The 13,731-nt window shown below is 49.9% G+C and overlaps 1 protein-coding gene across 1 annotated transcript in view; it reads left to right on the plus strand.

Moving 5' to 3' along the window:
* Positions 1–1,435: 1,435 nt before the first annotated feature.
* The window catches only part of STK40 (serine/threonine kinase 40), a 39,131-nt gene continuing 26,835 nt past the window's right edge, over positions 1,436–13,731 (plus strand). The window contains exon 1 of the mRNA XM_084786271.1: positions 1,436–1,641. The gene's annotated coding sequence lies outside the window, so the exon portion shown is untranslated. The remainder of the gene's footprint in view (positions 1,642–13,731) is intronic.

A 13,731-nucleotide genomic window follows, 5' to 3' on the forward strand; every position in this document is an offset into this window, starting at 1 on the left:
ACGGAAAACCCAAAACTCATTCCTGTCAGTCAGGGCTTCCGGAATCCTTAGTCTTCCCCCTTTGTCAGAGAGAGGAGCTAAGTGAGCCTGGCCTCTGGGTCACGTGCCTCACAGAGGTTCCCTGACAAACCAGTGGACATTCATAGGGTGTGGTGAACTGGATCTGAAACTCACTGGGTCCTCCCAGAGATAGAGTGATGTGGTAGCTCCATTTGGACAGCCAGGATTTGCACTAAGTTACCTAGCTTGTAAATGATACAACAGGGATTCAAGCTCTAGCCTTTTGGAACCCACCAAACTTTCTTCAAACCACAGCCCAACCGTTATTAGCTGAGTGTCATTGCAAAGGTCTGTCTTTCTGTCTCAGCACTAGCTTCCACATCGGTAAACAGGACTCTAAAGTGCTTCACTTTTCCTAAGTCAAGACCTTGGGAGCTGCTCTGATGACTACTGTTATTCAGCCTTATCTGTAGCTCAGTAGCCACCAAAGATTCAAAGGGACTAAGGATGCAGGCTAGGACAGCTAGACCTCATTAACACCTGCTTTCATGTCCTGGCAGCACCTTGTAAGATGACAAATGCACGCTTACTCCTAACAGGGCACAGTTGTGGCCACATGTTTGTACGCGTGGATATAGAATGACCAAGGGGAGGGAAGGAAAAAAACTGAGAGTCATCAAGTACTCTTGTTAAACTCCGAGACAAAGGAGTGGTACTATGGCCGCTGGTACTGCTGCCACCGAGCCCTTCTGGCTGCTTCTACATGGCAGTGGAGGGAAGCCAGGCTTTCCGAGGGCCCCCAGTGAGTCACCAGACTGATGCAATCCCTTTAAAGGGCTCATCTGCTGGTGCAAGAAGCTGATTCATGGAGGGCGTGGTTGCTGGAGGAGGAGAAAGGGACGGAAACTGGCAGGAGCGAGTGAGGTAGACAGAGATCGTTCATTGGAACTCTTCACTGTAATCTCCCTGGCTCCAGGGATGTCCAGGATGAACTTGGCCATCTCTGGGGTTTCTAAAGGACGTACAGTGAAATAATTGTGAACGTAGCGTAAACCCAACTTCAGGGCTTTTTCGTACAGATTTCCAGAAGCCGAGAAATGGGGATCAAGGAAAGTCCGCCTCTCTATTGACTGCAGTGCGGTCCACGGCTCTAGCAGCCACTTAGTGACGTCCCCAACCCCAACAAAACGTAGGGTCGTCGAGGTCCTGCAGAGTCGAGGCTGGGCGGCGCCTCCGTCCTAGTCCCACTGTAGATTTAGATTAGCCATAAGTACCTCCCCCTGGCTGCCCAATGGTTTTACAGATTTCGACCCAGACTCCACCCAGAACCAATCGGCGATCTTATCTGGGCCTCCTGCCTGAAGGCTTCCGCCCATCCTCAAGATGGCACACCAACCCCAGGCTGAGGCAAGAGGGAGGGGGGCGGGGGCCGCAGGACGGTGCGTCACTTCCGTTGTCAGGTGGCGGCGCCGCAGCCATGGAAGGAGGCGGCGGCGGCGGCGGCTCTGGCGACTGCGCTGGGAGGCGGCGGTGAGCGGCTCCCACGCCCCCGGCCGGGCCCGGGCCACCGGGACGGAGCGCCGAGCAGCCCCGGCTCCGGGCTGCGGACTATGGGCGAGCAGCGCTGATCACCCGGGAAAGGTAAGCCGGGTGTCCTGGGACGCGGAGCCAGGTGGGGGCTGTGTGCTGGCGGGGCGGGCCTGGGTAGCCGTGGCGGAGGGACCCGGGTGACAGCCCGAAACTGACCGGCGCTACAAAAATGGCCATAGCGAATTCCCCCTCCGCCTCTGGGGGGGGGGTCTGTCTTTCCCGGCGGCGGGGGCGGGCGGCCGCAGGGAGCCTCGGTCTTCGTCGCAGCCCTGGAAAGTGGGCACTGCCCGTCTTGCCCAGGACCCTGTCGGTCAGTCAGTGAAGCAGCCGGCGTTTGACCCGCTCTAGGTTTTACGCGAGAGAGACCCCACCACCCCCTCTCCTGCTCTCCAAGCTTCTCTCCTGACCTAGAGAGTGACTTGGAAGTTAGGACGAGTCTCCAGGGAGAGCCAGCCAAGGCTTCTCTCCTGGAGCCCTCACCCGTTGGCACCGACACCATCCCTGCTGGGGAATTTTCACATCCTGGGCGGCGTTCAGGTGCGAGTCACAGCTACCTGCTTGCCAGATCCACGTTGGGCCGGTCTTCACCGTGGGAGAGCTTGCTGCTGTGGTCAGTGTTTCACCTGCCGTCCTGGTCAGGCCCGCCCATTCCTACTACGCTGCTTGGCCCCACCTTTCAACATTGGGTAGGAGCTTTCGGATTCTCCGTGGCTTCTGTCTGCCCCTACTCCCCCCCAGGTTGTTGGCGGAAGGAAGAAGATGACAGCCGCCTTAAGTAGCAGGATAGACTTTGCTCTGTTTTAAGTCACCGGAGAAAACCGGTTGGCTTTGCTGGTTTTGAGAATCATTGAGGAAGAGGGTAGTCATGCTGGGCTGGGCACCTTTCCCTCTTGCCTGAGTAGTTTTGCATGAGATAAGGAAGAGCACAATCGTAGAGCCCTAATTTATAAACAGTGCTGTGAGTTCCTCCTTCCGTCCTTAATGGCTCTGTTATTTCAGTGGTTTGTGGATTAGACCTCGACCTGCCAGCAATAGTCCTCATTCATTCGTTCGTTCATTCATTCATTGTTTCTTTCTTTCGTTTTTTCACATAACAAAAGGACCTTGCCTGCAGAGGCAAATGCTGTGTAATATTAGTGGGCTTTGGAGCGAGCCATGCTCCTTAAATTCTGGGGTTAAATTGGCCCCTTACACCCTAGATTGAAATTCCAGTGCATCAGCTTTCTGGGTAAGTGGCCTTGGACTGGTTGTCTCAGTGTCGTCATTTGCAAAACACTGGCGGTGATAAAGAGTTATTGTGGAGAGTTAAGTTAACAGCAATAAAGAGATTTCTATCTGAGCTAGTTCACTGTCTAGGGAGAGGAAACCGACCTGCTAGCAGATGGTTGAAATGTGATCTACAAGAGCAAGGGGAACTGAGTGCTGAGGGAACCCAGCAAGGAAAGCTGCCAGCCAGCCTGGGACAGGGAGGCGTGGAGTGGAGGAGTGTCCCAGGAAAGCTGGACAGCAGCGACAGGAGTCCAGGCTAGAAGGATAGAGAGCAGGGGAGGCTTACCCAGGTGAGAAGAACGTGGAGGATGTTGTATGGGATTACAGAGAGGCAGAAAAATTTGAGTTGATTCCAAAAACCTCAGCCCATTAAGTATAGTGGTGTGGAAGCTGGTACGGTACAAAGTAAAGCAAACTAAGTTAACAAGGAAACGAACGTCTCTTCGATAGCTTGGGACTTTTATGTTCAGCGCAGTGAGAGGCCAGTGAAATGTTTCTAGCTGAGGAGGGACATGATGAGATCCGTGTTTGAGATAGCATTCTCTGTGCAAAAGAGGTAAAGAGCGGAGGAAGGTGAAAGAGCTAGACACCTTAGCGGACACCACCACATGCTTCCGAGAGAGTGGTAGAGGCACACTAGATCTGGGCTGAGACGCCAGCCAGTGCTAGGTGGGTAACCCCTTGCGGTGTCTGCACATGTGCCCCTTCTGAAGTTTCAGGTTGCCTAAACTGCTGGGAAAGTAGGGCTTTCCTTGCAGAAGGCCAGTTGTAGAGGGTGTTTCATTTCTCTCTTGTACCTTTCATAAATAAGATAGTAGGCTGTAGAAGCTAGCAGCTTGCCTTGGCCTCAAACAGATCTGCTTCTGATCCCAGCCCTGCCAGCAACTAGGTTACATGTCCTCTCTATGCCCAGATTTCTCACTGTAAAGAGAAGCAGCCAACAGGGCAGTTTTAAGGATTAGGATAGGTGTTGGAGGGTCACTGAGTACTAGATGCTTCCCAGGCTGCTGGGGAGGGAGACCCTCTGGAAACTACTTGTAGCAAGTCCCAGGAACTAAAGCTGTGTCCCATTGAGCTGTCAGGACTGTCCTGAGAGGGCAGAGGAGCACTGGCTTTTATTATATTCTTTCTGAAAAGAGAATGGACACTTTACCAGGCTATATAGGAACAGTGCAGATTTGATCTTTCATAACACTTTCCCCGCCCCCCCAAGATTTATTTATTTTATGTATATGAGTGCTCTATCTGCATGTACACCTGCATGCCAGAAGAGGGCATTAGATCATTATAGATGGTTGTGAGAATTGAACCCAGGAAGAGCAGACAGTGCTCTTAACCATCTCTCCAGCCCCATAAAACCTTTTTTTAAGCCGGATGTGGTGGTGCACACCTTAATCCCAGCACTGGGGAGGCAGAGGCAGGCGGATCACTGTGATTTCGAGGACAGCCTAGTCTACAAAGCAAGTCCAAGACAGCCAAGGCTACACAGAGAGACCCTGTCTCCAAAAAAAAAACAAACAAACAAAAAACCTTTTTAAAAAGGAAAAGCAGAGCTAGGTATGCTAGCACTGGGAGGCAGAGGCAGATGGATCTCTATGAGTTCCAGTCCAGCCTGATCTACCTCCTGAGTTCTAGGACAGCTAAGGCTACATGAAGAGACCCAGCCCAACCCCCAGCAGAGTAAAAGTGGAGTTGCTGAGAGATGAAAGTGTTTGGCCTTGTGAGATAGGGTCTTTCTATGTGGTCCAGACTGGCTTCAAACTTGTATTGATCCTCCTGCCTCCGCCTCCCCAGTTCTGGGATTATAGGCTTGTGCCTCCACACACCTGGCTGATAAATATCATTTTAATTATTGAAGTGGAGAAAATGTATGTCAATTTCTCTGGCATCTCGACTAATGAGTCTGGTCTGGAACCCAAGTTAGGTCATTGGGAAGCATCATACATGATGTATGTGTGGTGCATCATACTTAAGTGTATGGTGGTTCAATGTGGAGAATCTGCCGTACACCTGTGAATTCCCCACATGTGATTGCCACATGCTAGGTACACGTGCACACACAGAGGTGTGTGTGTGTGTGTGTGTGTGTGTGTGTGTGTGTAGCACAGGGGTCCCATCGCAGGTTGTAACAGGATTTACTTGGCTACAGGACATATGGGAAAGAGAAACTGGAGAAATAAGCAGGCACCCAGTGAAGATGCTCGAGCTCTGATATTCTATTGTGATGGATGCTTTCATGCTGGGAACGTGTTAGACCTGCAGCTTCCAAAGAGTCCTCTGGCTTCAGGAGAACGGTGGGCTGAGGAGAAAGTGAATGCTGCAGTAATGACAGCAGGCTAGTGGGGCCTTGGATCAGGGCAGAGGTGGCAGAGATGGGGAAGGCGGGCAGAGGTCAGTCCTGTTTGTGGGAAAGGCTGCTGGTCTCTCACAGTATTCCAAAGGATGAGAAATGCTGGCGGTAACTTGCAGATCTTGGATTGGGTGGTAGAGGGAATGGTGGTGCAGCAGTAAGGCAGTTTAGGGAGAAGATTAACAGCCAGTGGGATCAGCCAGCCCCATTCAGTAAGCCCCGAGTTTACACGCAAGGGAGAAGAGGGTTCATATGCACAGCCCTGCAGAACCCTGTCCAGCTTTGGGACAGGCTTCCTGCTGGTTTGCCTGCATCTGTACCTTGGATGAGGGCATACTGCCTGTCTTTTCCTTTCTTCTGACCACAGAAATGCTCTTTGTCAAGTCTCAGAAACTGCAGTGTATTCCTTCAGTCTGCCCATAGCTGCCCTGATCAAGCTACAGCCAGAGGGTTCATAACAATCTCATTTAGAGGAAGCTCTCCCAGCTGCCTGTGGAGGTCCTAGACAGGCCACGAGATTGGAATAACTTTCCAACATTGATCAAAAGTCAGCCCTCGCCGGGAGTGGTTACAAGCCTTTGATCCCAGCCCTGGGGAGGCAGAAGCAGGCTGGTCTCTCAAATTCCAGGCTAGCCTGATCTTGGGGGAGGGGACAAAAAACAAACAAACAAAAAACCTCAAACAAACAAAATCTGGGGGTGTGGCTCTCTTTTTATTTTTTATTTTTATTTATTTTATTTAATTTTTTTGATTTTTGAAGACAGGGTTTCTCTGTGTACCCCTGGCTGACCTGGACTCACTCCTGTAGACCAGGCTACCTTCAAACTCACAGAGACCCTCCTGCCTCTGCCTCCCGAGTGCTGGGATTAGAGGCGTGCGCCACTACGCCCGGCGGGATGTGGTTCTGTTGGTTGAGCCTTGCTTGCTATTAATGGAGCCCTGGTTCCGTCCTTAGCACTGCATCAGAGGCGGGTGTACTGGTGCATGCCTGTGCTTCAGCACCTGGGAAGTAGAGGTGGGAGGCTCACAAGTTGCTGATCATCTGCTACATAGCAAATCTGAAGCCAGCCTGGGCTACATTAGACCCTGTCTAAAAAGTGAAGTGGTCTGAAACAGGAGCATGTCTTCTTCCTCTGCCACCAGCTCCAGTGAGATTGCAGCTTTGGGGTGGTCCCCAGGGGATAGAATCCAGAGCCACGAGAGGAGAGGCTAGCATTACGTGTTTGATTGGCATGTGATTTGAGAGATGGTTCCATTTATACACATGTCATTCTAATATACTTTAGGCACCATCTTGAGTGTAACTGAACAAGTTCTTAGGTACAGACGTTCTTTTTTTAATTATTTTTTGTTTGTGTGTGCATGAGGCTGCGTGAGTTTATGTGCACTGAGAGTGTGTGTGGCTGTGGCGGTCAGAGGACATCAAGACCCCTTGGAGCCTGAGTTAAAGGTGATTATGAGCTACCTGATGTGGGTATGGGGAACTGAACCTAGGTCCTCTGCAGCAGTAAGTGCTCTTAACCAATAAGGCGTTTCTCCAAATCCTGACTTTGTTCATACATAAGATTTAGCCCCACCCAAATATATGAGGGAACAAATTACTGGAAAGGTTACCACTTCAAAGAACGGTTTCTGCTGCTGCTCTGATGAGGTCCTGCTGTCCCTGGCTGGCCTTGAACTCACCTTCCTCCTTTCTCAGCCTCCTGAGAGCTAAGCCTTCCTATTCCCCAACAAGTATGCCTCTCCTGGTTGTGTACATAGAGCAGCCCATCCCTCTCCTGCCCCTGAGGCACATATGGGGATTAGTGGGTGGGTGGGAATGCAGCATGCAGGGGCTTAGCTCCCCCCTAGGCTGATGAACCGTCCCCTCTAAATATGAATACGGACTGCCACCTGCCCTTCTAGAGGGCTAGACAGACTTCTTCTTCTGTTTTTTTTTTTTTTTTTTTTTTTTTTTGGAGACAGGGTTTCTCTGTGTAGCCTTGGCCATCCTGGACTCACTTTGTAGACCAGGCTGGCCTTGAACTCACAGCAATCTGCCTGCCTCTGCCTCCCGAGTGCTGGGATTAAAGGCATGCGCTACCACGCTCACCTGAAAGATAGACTCTTAAGCCTTTACCAAATTTGCTGTCCAAGCCAAGCGTGGTGGCGCACGCTTTTAATCCCAGCACTGGGGGGGCAGAGGCAGGCGGAGCGCCGTGAGTTCAGGCCAGCCTGGTCTAGTGAGTCTAGGATAACCAGGCCTATTACACAGAGAAACCCTGTCTCCAAAAAACAAAAACCAAGCAAACCAAACAAACAAACAAAAACGTTTGCTGCCCAATAGTCCAGGAGGAAGAGAGTTCCTCATCATTGGAGTGGGAACTGGAAAGTGCAGGATTGAGCTGCCAGTTCTGTCTTTTCATCTGGGTGCAGCTGGTAGGATGAGGTACGTTACAGGTATAACAGTGTTTTAGGGACAGGATTCCTCAGCCCTTGGGAGACTTGGTCCAACATTCAGTGGGACTTTGGACCTCGTGGCTGGCACCTGCCAGATCTGGCCAGGAAAGTCCTGCTGTTTTTGCAGTAAGTTTGATGCAGTAAAGTTGTCCAGGACCTCCACAGGCAGCTGGGAGAGCTTCCTCTAAATGAGATTGTTATGAACCCTCTGGCTGTAGCTTGATGAGGGCAGCTATGGGCAGACTGAAGGAATACCCTGCAGTTTCTGAAACTTGACAAAGAGCATTTCTGTGGTCAGATGTGGACAGAAGAAAGGTACATCCCAGGCTAGCGGGTGCATCATGGGCAAGGGGTGTGTCTTCTCCTGAAGAAATAGGAAGGAAATAAAGAACAACAAAAGGCTTGGAATCAACAGAAGTTCCCTGTTGAGGACACTGTATGACCTGGGATGGGGGCAGTTGGAGGGTTTGTCTCTGCTCTACAGAACAGTTTGGCTGGGATCAGTAGGACTAAGGAGCCAGCCAGTGAGGATGGAGCTGGGACTTTCCATCCATCTTTGTGTGACTCTGGAATGCACACAACCCAACCGTTCCTTCATCCTGGCCAGGCTCTGGTCCCAGGGAGCTAAGTCCCCAGATCCGTGGAGTCCTAGAGCTGCAGAGCTGGAAGGATCCGTGTTAGGGCTGAAACCTTTGCCCTCCCTAGCCTGAAGAGTGGAACTGCCATTACCCAGAGACAAGTTTCTCTCTTCCCTGTGGGGAATAGGTAGGGACACTTTAAACCATTGTAGCCACAGTCAGATCTGGCTTCAGAACCCAGCTCTGTCACATGCTAGCCAAATGACCTTGAACAAGTCATTCTGACCCTGTCCTCCTGTAAAAGGAATGTAGCCATCCCTGCACTGAGGTGGAAACAGGTTACTGTGATAGCAAGTTTAGTTTATTGCCTAGCATATAGTCAGACTCCTGGCCCAGGGCTGGGTGACTCGGTGCTGTCTCTATTAGTGGATTAAATAAATACGGCTAAAGTGAGAGCTCAAGGCAGCCTTCAGCCCTATGGGTACCAGATGGCAAGCAGGAAGGTCCTTAGGTGTCTTTGCAAGCTATCTGAGGGAGAGTATACTTTCCAGGAGCATTGGCCTTGACCCTTCCCTCCTTAGTTCCTGGGATGTTCCTTGCCTCATCACACAGCTCCACAAGTCTGGGGCACTTAGCTTCCACCTGCCACATGTCACACCTTCTCAAGAAGCCCCAGCCTCATTAGATGCCATTATTGTATTTATCAGTAACAATTGATTCAGCAAAATTTCAGATTCATAAAAATTACAATTAGCTGGGTGTGGTGGTACCCTCCTGTAATCCCAGCACTCAGGGGGCAGAGGCAGGTGGACCTCTATGAGCTCAGGCCAGCCTGGTCTACAAAGTGAGTCCAGGACAGCAAAGGCTACACAGAGAAACCCTGTCTCGAAAAAGAAAAAGAAACAAACAAAAATTATCATTATAATAATCTATAGGGAAATAACCAGATAATGCAGAATATGAATAAGAAATACAAAAATCCCCCTTCCTTCCTTGGATTCTTTAAAAAAATTTCCTATGTACATTCAAGGGTGTTTGTAATTTCTTGAAATAAAATAGGATCATATGTACTTACATTATTGCAGTTTGTTTAGCTATATCTTTCTTTCTTTCTTTTCTTTTCTTCTTTGGTTTTTCGAGCCAGGGTTTCTCTATGTAGGCCTGGCTGTCCTAGACTCGCTTTGTAGACCAGGCTGGCTTCAAACTCATAGCAATCCGCCTGCCTCTGCCTCTTGAGTGCTGGGATTAAAGGCGTGCGCCACCATGCCTGGTGGCTAGTTTTTCTTTTCCTCCTCCTTTTCTTCTTCTCCTCCTCCTCCTCCTCCTTCTTGTCTTTCTAGACAGGGTTTCTCTGTGTTACCTTGGCTGTCCTGAAACTCACTCTGTAGACCAGGCTAGCCTTGAACTCAGAGATCTCGCTGCCTTCTCTCCTGAGTGCTGGGACTAAAGGTGTGCCTTTAATTAAAGGTATGCCTTGCTTGCAGCTTGGTTTTTGAGGGATAGTAGATGTATCATAGACATTTTTCTCTGCTGGTATGGCTTAGTCTTTCACTGTCTAGAAAGTCTGGGTTCCATGTCTAGAAAAGACTACATAGTATTTTTTTACTGTCTAGAAAGTGGTTCTGACCCTTCCTAATGCTGCAGCCCTTTAATACAGTTCCTCATGTTGTGGTGACCCCCAACTATAAAATTACTTTGTTGCCAGTTCATAACTAATTTCACTTCTATTATGAATCATAATGTGACTATCTGGTATGCAGAATATCTGATATGTGACCCCGACTCACAGGTTGAGAACTTCTAGTATAGACGGACCATAATTAGTTAACTTTTGTTGTTGTTGTTGGCAGTTAGATCATTTCCTGTCTGGCTCTATGGGTATTTTGATTTGTATGTGTGTGGTTTGTTTGTTTTTTTCTCTTCTGCAATGCATGGAACCCAAATTAAATTTATCTTTGTGAATGCGTATGCGCATATCTAGAGAATAAATCCCCAGGAAGTACTCTGCCCACAGCATGTGAGTTTCCTTTTTGCTGGGTTTGGCTTCATACACAGCTTGTGGTTTTTCTGCATAGCTGCTAAGTTTGGCCATGGCCTGGGGTAAAGACCCCCTCAAGCAATATATACTCAAGCAAAACACATACTCACATTAGTTTCTGGGTGGGGGGTTATGATCCTTGAGATAGCTTGCTCTGGCCTTTTGGTGGCTTGGGGTCACATGGGTCCATCCACCTGAGTGACCAAGCATCTGAGGGGCACTGAGATAGATGACTGGGCCTACTTTGCACCTACCTGTGTCTGTAATCATACAGGCCGCCCGCCACACAGGAAAGACCATCTCATGAAACTTCAAAAACCCAACCTGTAGTATTCACTGTTGGAGTTAGGTTTTTGTTGTTGGTGGTTTAGTTTTTGTTGTTTGCTTCTTCTTTTGAGGTAGGATTTCTCTGTGTACCCTTGGCTGTCCTGGACCTCTCTAGCCCACCTGCCTCTGCCTCCCTAGTGCTGGGATTAAAGGCATGTGCCAACACTGCCAGCCTTGTTTTTTTGCTTTTTGATAGGGTCTCATAAAGCCTATGCTAGACTGGAACTTTTGAATCTCCTGCCTCAGCCTCTGAGTACTGGGATCACAGGTGCATCCCTTGCCACATGCCCAGTTTCTGTGGTGATGAGAGTGCAGGCAAGCTCTCTACCAGCTGAGCCATGTCTTTAGCCCAAAGCTGTGAAGTTTAACTTAACTTTTTATAGAGGCAGTTTTTAAAAACGTAGTTAATTTATAGCTCTGATTGAAATTGCCTTTCTGGCCGGGTGTGGGGGCGCATGCCTGTAATCCCAGCACTTGGGAGGCAGAGGCAGGTGGATCGCTGTGAGCTAGAGGCCAGCCTGGTCTACAGGTGAGTCCAGGACAGCCAAGGCTACACAGAGAAACCCTGTCTCCAGAAAAAAGAAAAGAAAGAAATCGCCTTTCTGGCAGGGCAATAGCAGGGTTCTTCCAGCTCTTGGAGATGTTGTAAGGGGAAAGTTGCCTGCATGTGTGCTCAGCCTAGGCTTTCCAATGTCACTCTGAAAATCTGGCTAGACACTTGCTTGGTCTCTCATGTGCATGCTGGTTCTGAGGGCAGTCCCTAAGGGTGCACCCTTCTTGGAGGCAGTGCCACCCCTCTCCTCTAGGAGAGGAGACTTCAAAACAGGTGTCCAGGACACAAAGTGGACAGTGAGGTGACTCTCAGACTTAACCAACCCTTCTTTGACTTCCTGTTGCTTTCTCTTTGCCTGATTTCATCTATTCTGGGTAGCAGTACTTGAACCCCACATGGGACCCTGTGGCAGACCTGTTCGGGGGCTGAGTCAACCACACAAAGAAGTAACTGATATTTTGAGCTGAAGGGCCCCTGAGTCACATGCTAGGATCTTCCTTGCTGTGAGTTTCTTTTCTAGCCAGTGAGCTAAAGCAGACTGGTATGACAAGGGAGAGCTGTCAGTGACCTGCTCTAGTGTCTCTTGCTTATGGCTCAAGGCCACTTGCAGAACCAGGGCCCATCATAAACGTCTACCAAGCCAGTGTGCTTGGCTGCTTTTCTGAGTGGGAGATACTAAGCAAGCACAGCTCAAGAAAGAGCTATTAAGACTGTCCCTTCCTCTGACACCCACACACCCTGACAGATTTTTGTTGTCATGTCAGCTGCTTCCGGAGGCAGGGAGGAGGGGGGTCAGCTGGTGACAGCACAGTTGACAATGGATCCTGTTCTGGTGGCTGCTGGTGAAACCTGCACTCAGGAACAGCCAGCCTCCTTCAGCATCCACAGGGACTAGTGACACCCTGTCTTTTCCCCAGAGAAACCCCATAGGGTGCACAGCCTTGTGGGGTTTTTCCCCCTAAAACTGCTCCGAGCCCACCCTGGCCAGCACCTTGATCTTCTAGTGGAGCCCACTGGGAACTCCTGAGGGTAATGAGGTGATTACACAATCTCCTTGTGCCGAGCTAATTTGTAAGGCTGCCTCCTGGAGGACAGAAGACAGAGCTGGATCCCCAAGCTGCAGAGTAGGGCTTTTAGGCCCCTTCTGGTACCCAGCTGCAGAGCTCAGCAAGATCAAGTGTTGCTGAGGAAAGGCTGCCTAATGGCAGCGGATGTACTTTGGGGGAGCTGTGCAGGGCCTTTGTGAGCACCCCTCCCACTTCCCCCTGGCTGAGTCACTTCCTCTCTGGCTGCAGCAGGTATTCTCTCCCAGGCCCTGAGCAGAGCGGCAGTGATACAGTGATACTTCGTCCTAAAGCACTGGGGCTATGTGGATCCTCTCGCATTTAAAAGTGAGCAGAATCGTCACTCTGTTTGGGAATAGTAAAGATGACAGCACATGCGTGAGTCTTTGTCATCAGGGAATCCTGGCCGAAGTCAAAGGATTACTAATCCACCTCCCCATCCCCCCAGCATCCATCCAGAGCACAAAGCAACCAGCTTTCCTGCGCCTCCTTCAGCAATACCTGTCACTCAGATTCAAAGCACTTGCCCTGAAAGAGAGCAACAGCAGAGAAGGGGGTGTCCTTTAGTGGTGGGGTGCTTGCCTGGATCCCTACCCCCAGCATTCCAGCAGACAAACAAAAACAGACGAATGAGAACGTTGTAAGAATTAAAAAGAACTCAGGCAGGGCATGGCCGTGCACGCCTGTAACCTCAGCACTTGGAAGGCAGAGGCAGCAGGAGAATCTCATGTTCAAGGTCAGCCCGGTCTACATATTGAATGAGACCCTGCATTTAGGGGGAGGAAAACAAAAACAACCTAAGAATAGGTCTTAGTAATTAGGAGGGGCCCTTCAAGTGCAGCCTGAAAGTTAGTGTGCTGGAGAGATTCTGTACCAGGTCACCTCTGCGCATAGCAGGGACGCTTTCTCCTGCCAGCCCCAGATAACAGCTGATCTTTTGGACATCCTATGAAGGAAATGTTACCACCATCACCCTTATTTTAGGGGGAGGGACGGGGATGTTTTGAGACAGGGTTTCTTTCTGTAAGCTTGTCTGTCCTGGACTCGCTTTGTAGAGCAGGCTAGCCTCAAACTCAGAGATCCACCTGCCTCTGCCTCCCAAGTGCTGGGATTACAGGTGTGTAATCTCCCTTTTTTTAAAATGAGAGAACTGTGGCCCACAAAAGGTAGTAGTTAACTCACTTAGGGTCACAAAGCAGGCTAAGGCCTGAACCCTGGTTTGTACCTCATGTTGGTCTTGGTCTCCCAACTGGCATTTGGGTAACTGTCAGCGATTTAAAACCCTTGTTCGTGGCTGTGAGTTCCTCTTACTTTCCTGAGTATAGAGAACTCAGGTCTGTAGGGAAGTTGACGATCTCAGGTGTCATGGAGGCTATTAAAGAAGCAATGTGCTTATACAGATTTAGCCCTGGAAAACCTGGGTTACTGCCTCACCTTTCCCAGGTCTCACCATCTCCTTTCCTTTGTCTTGAAAAGTGTGCACGCACCTCAGTGTGTTGGGGAGGATCAGTAGAAGTGTACAT

This window comes from Acomys minous, assembly GCF_964271855.1.
Source record: "Acomys minous genome assembly, chromosome: 6".
Lineage (NCBI taxonomy): Eukaryota > Metazoa > Chordata > Mammalia > Rodentia > Muridae > Acomys > Acomys minous.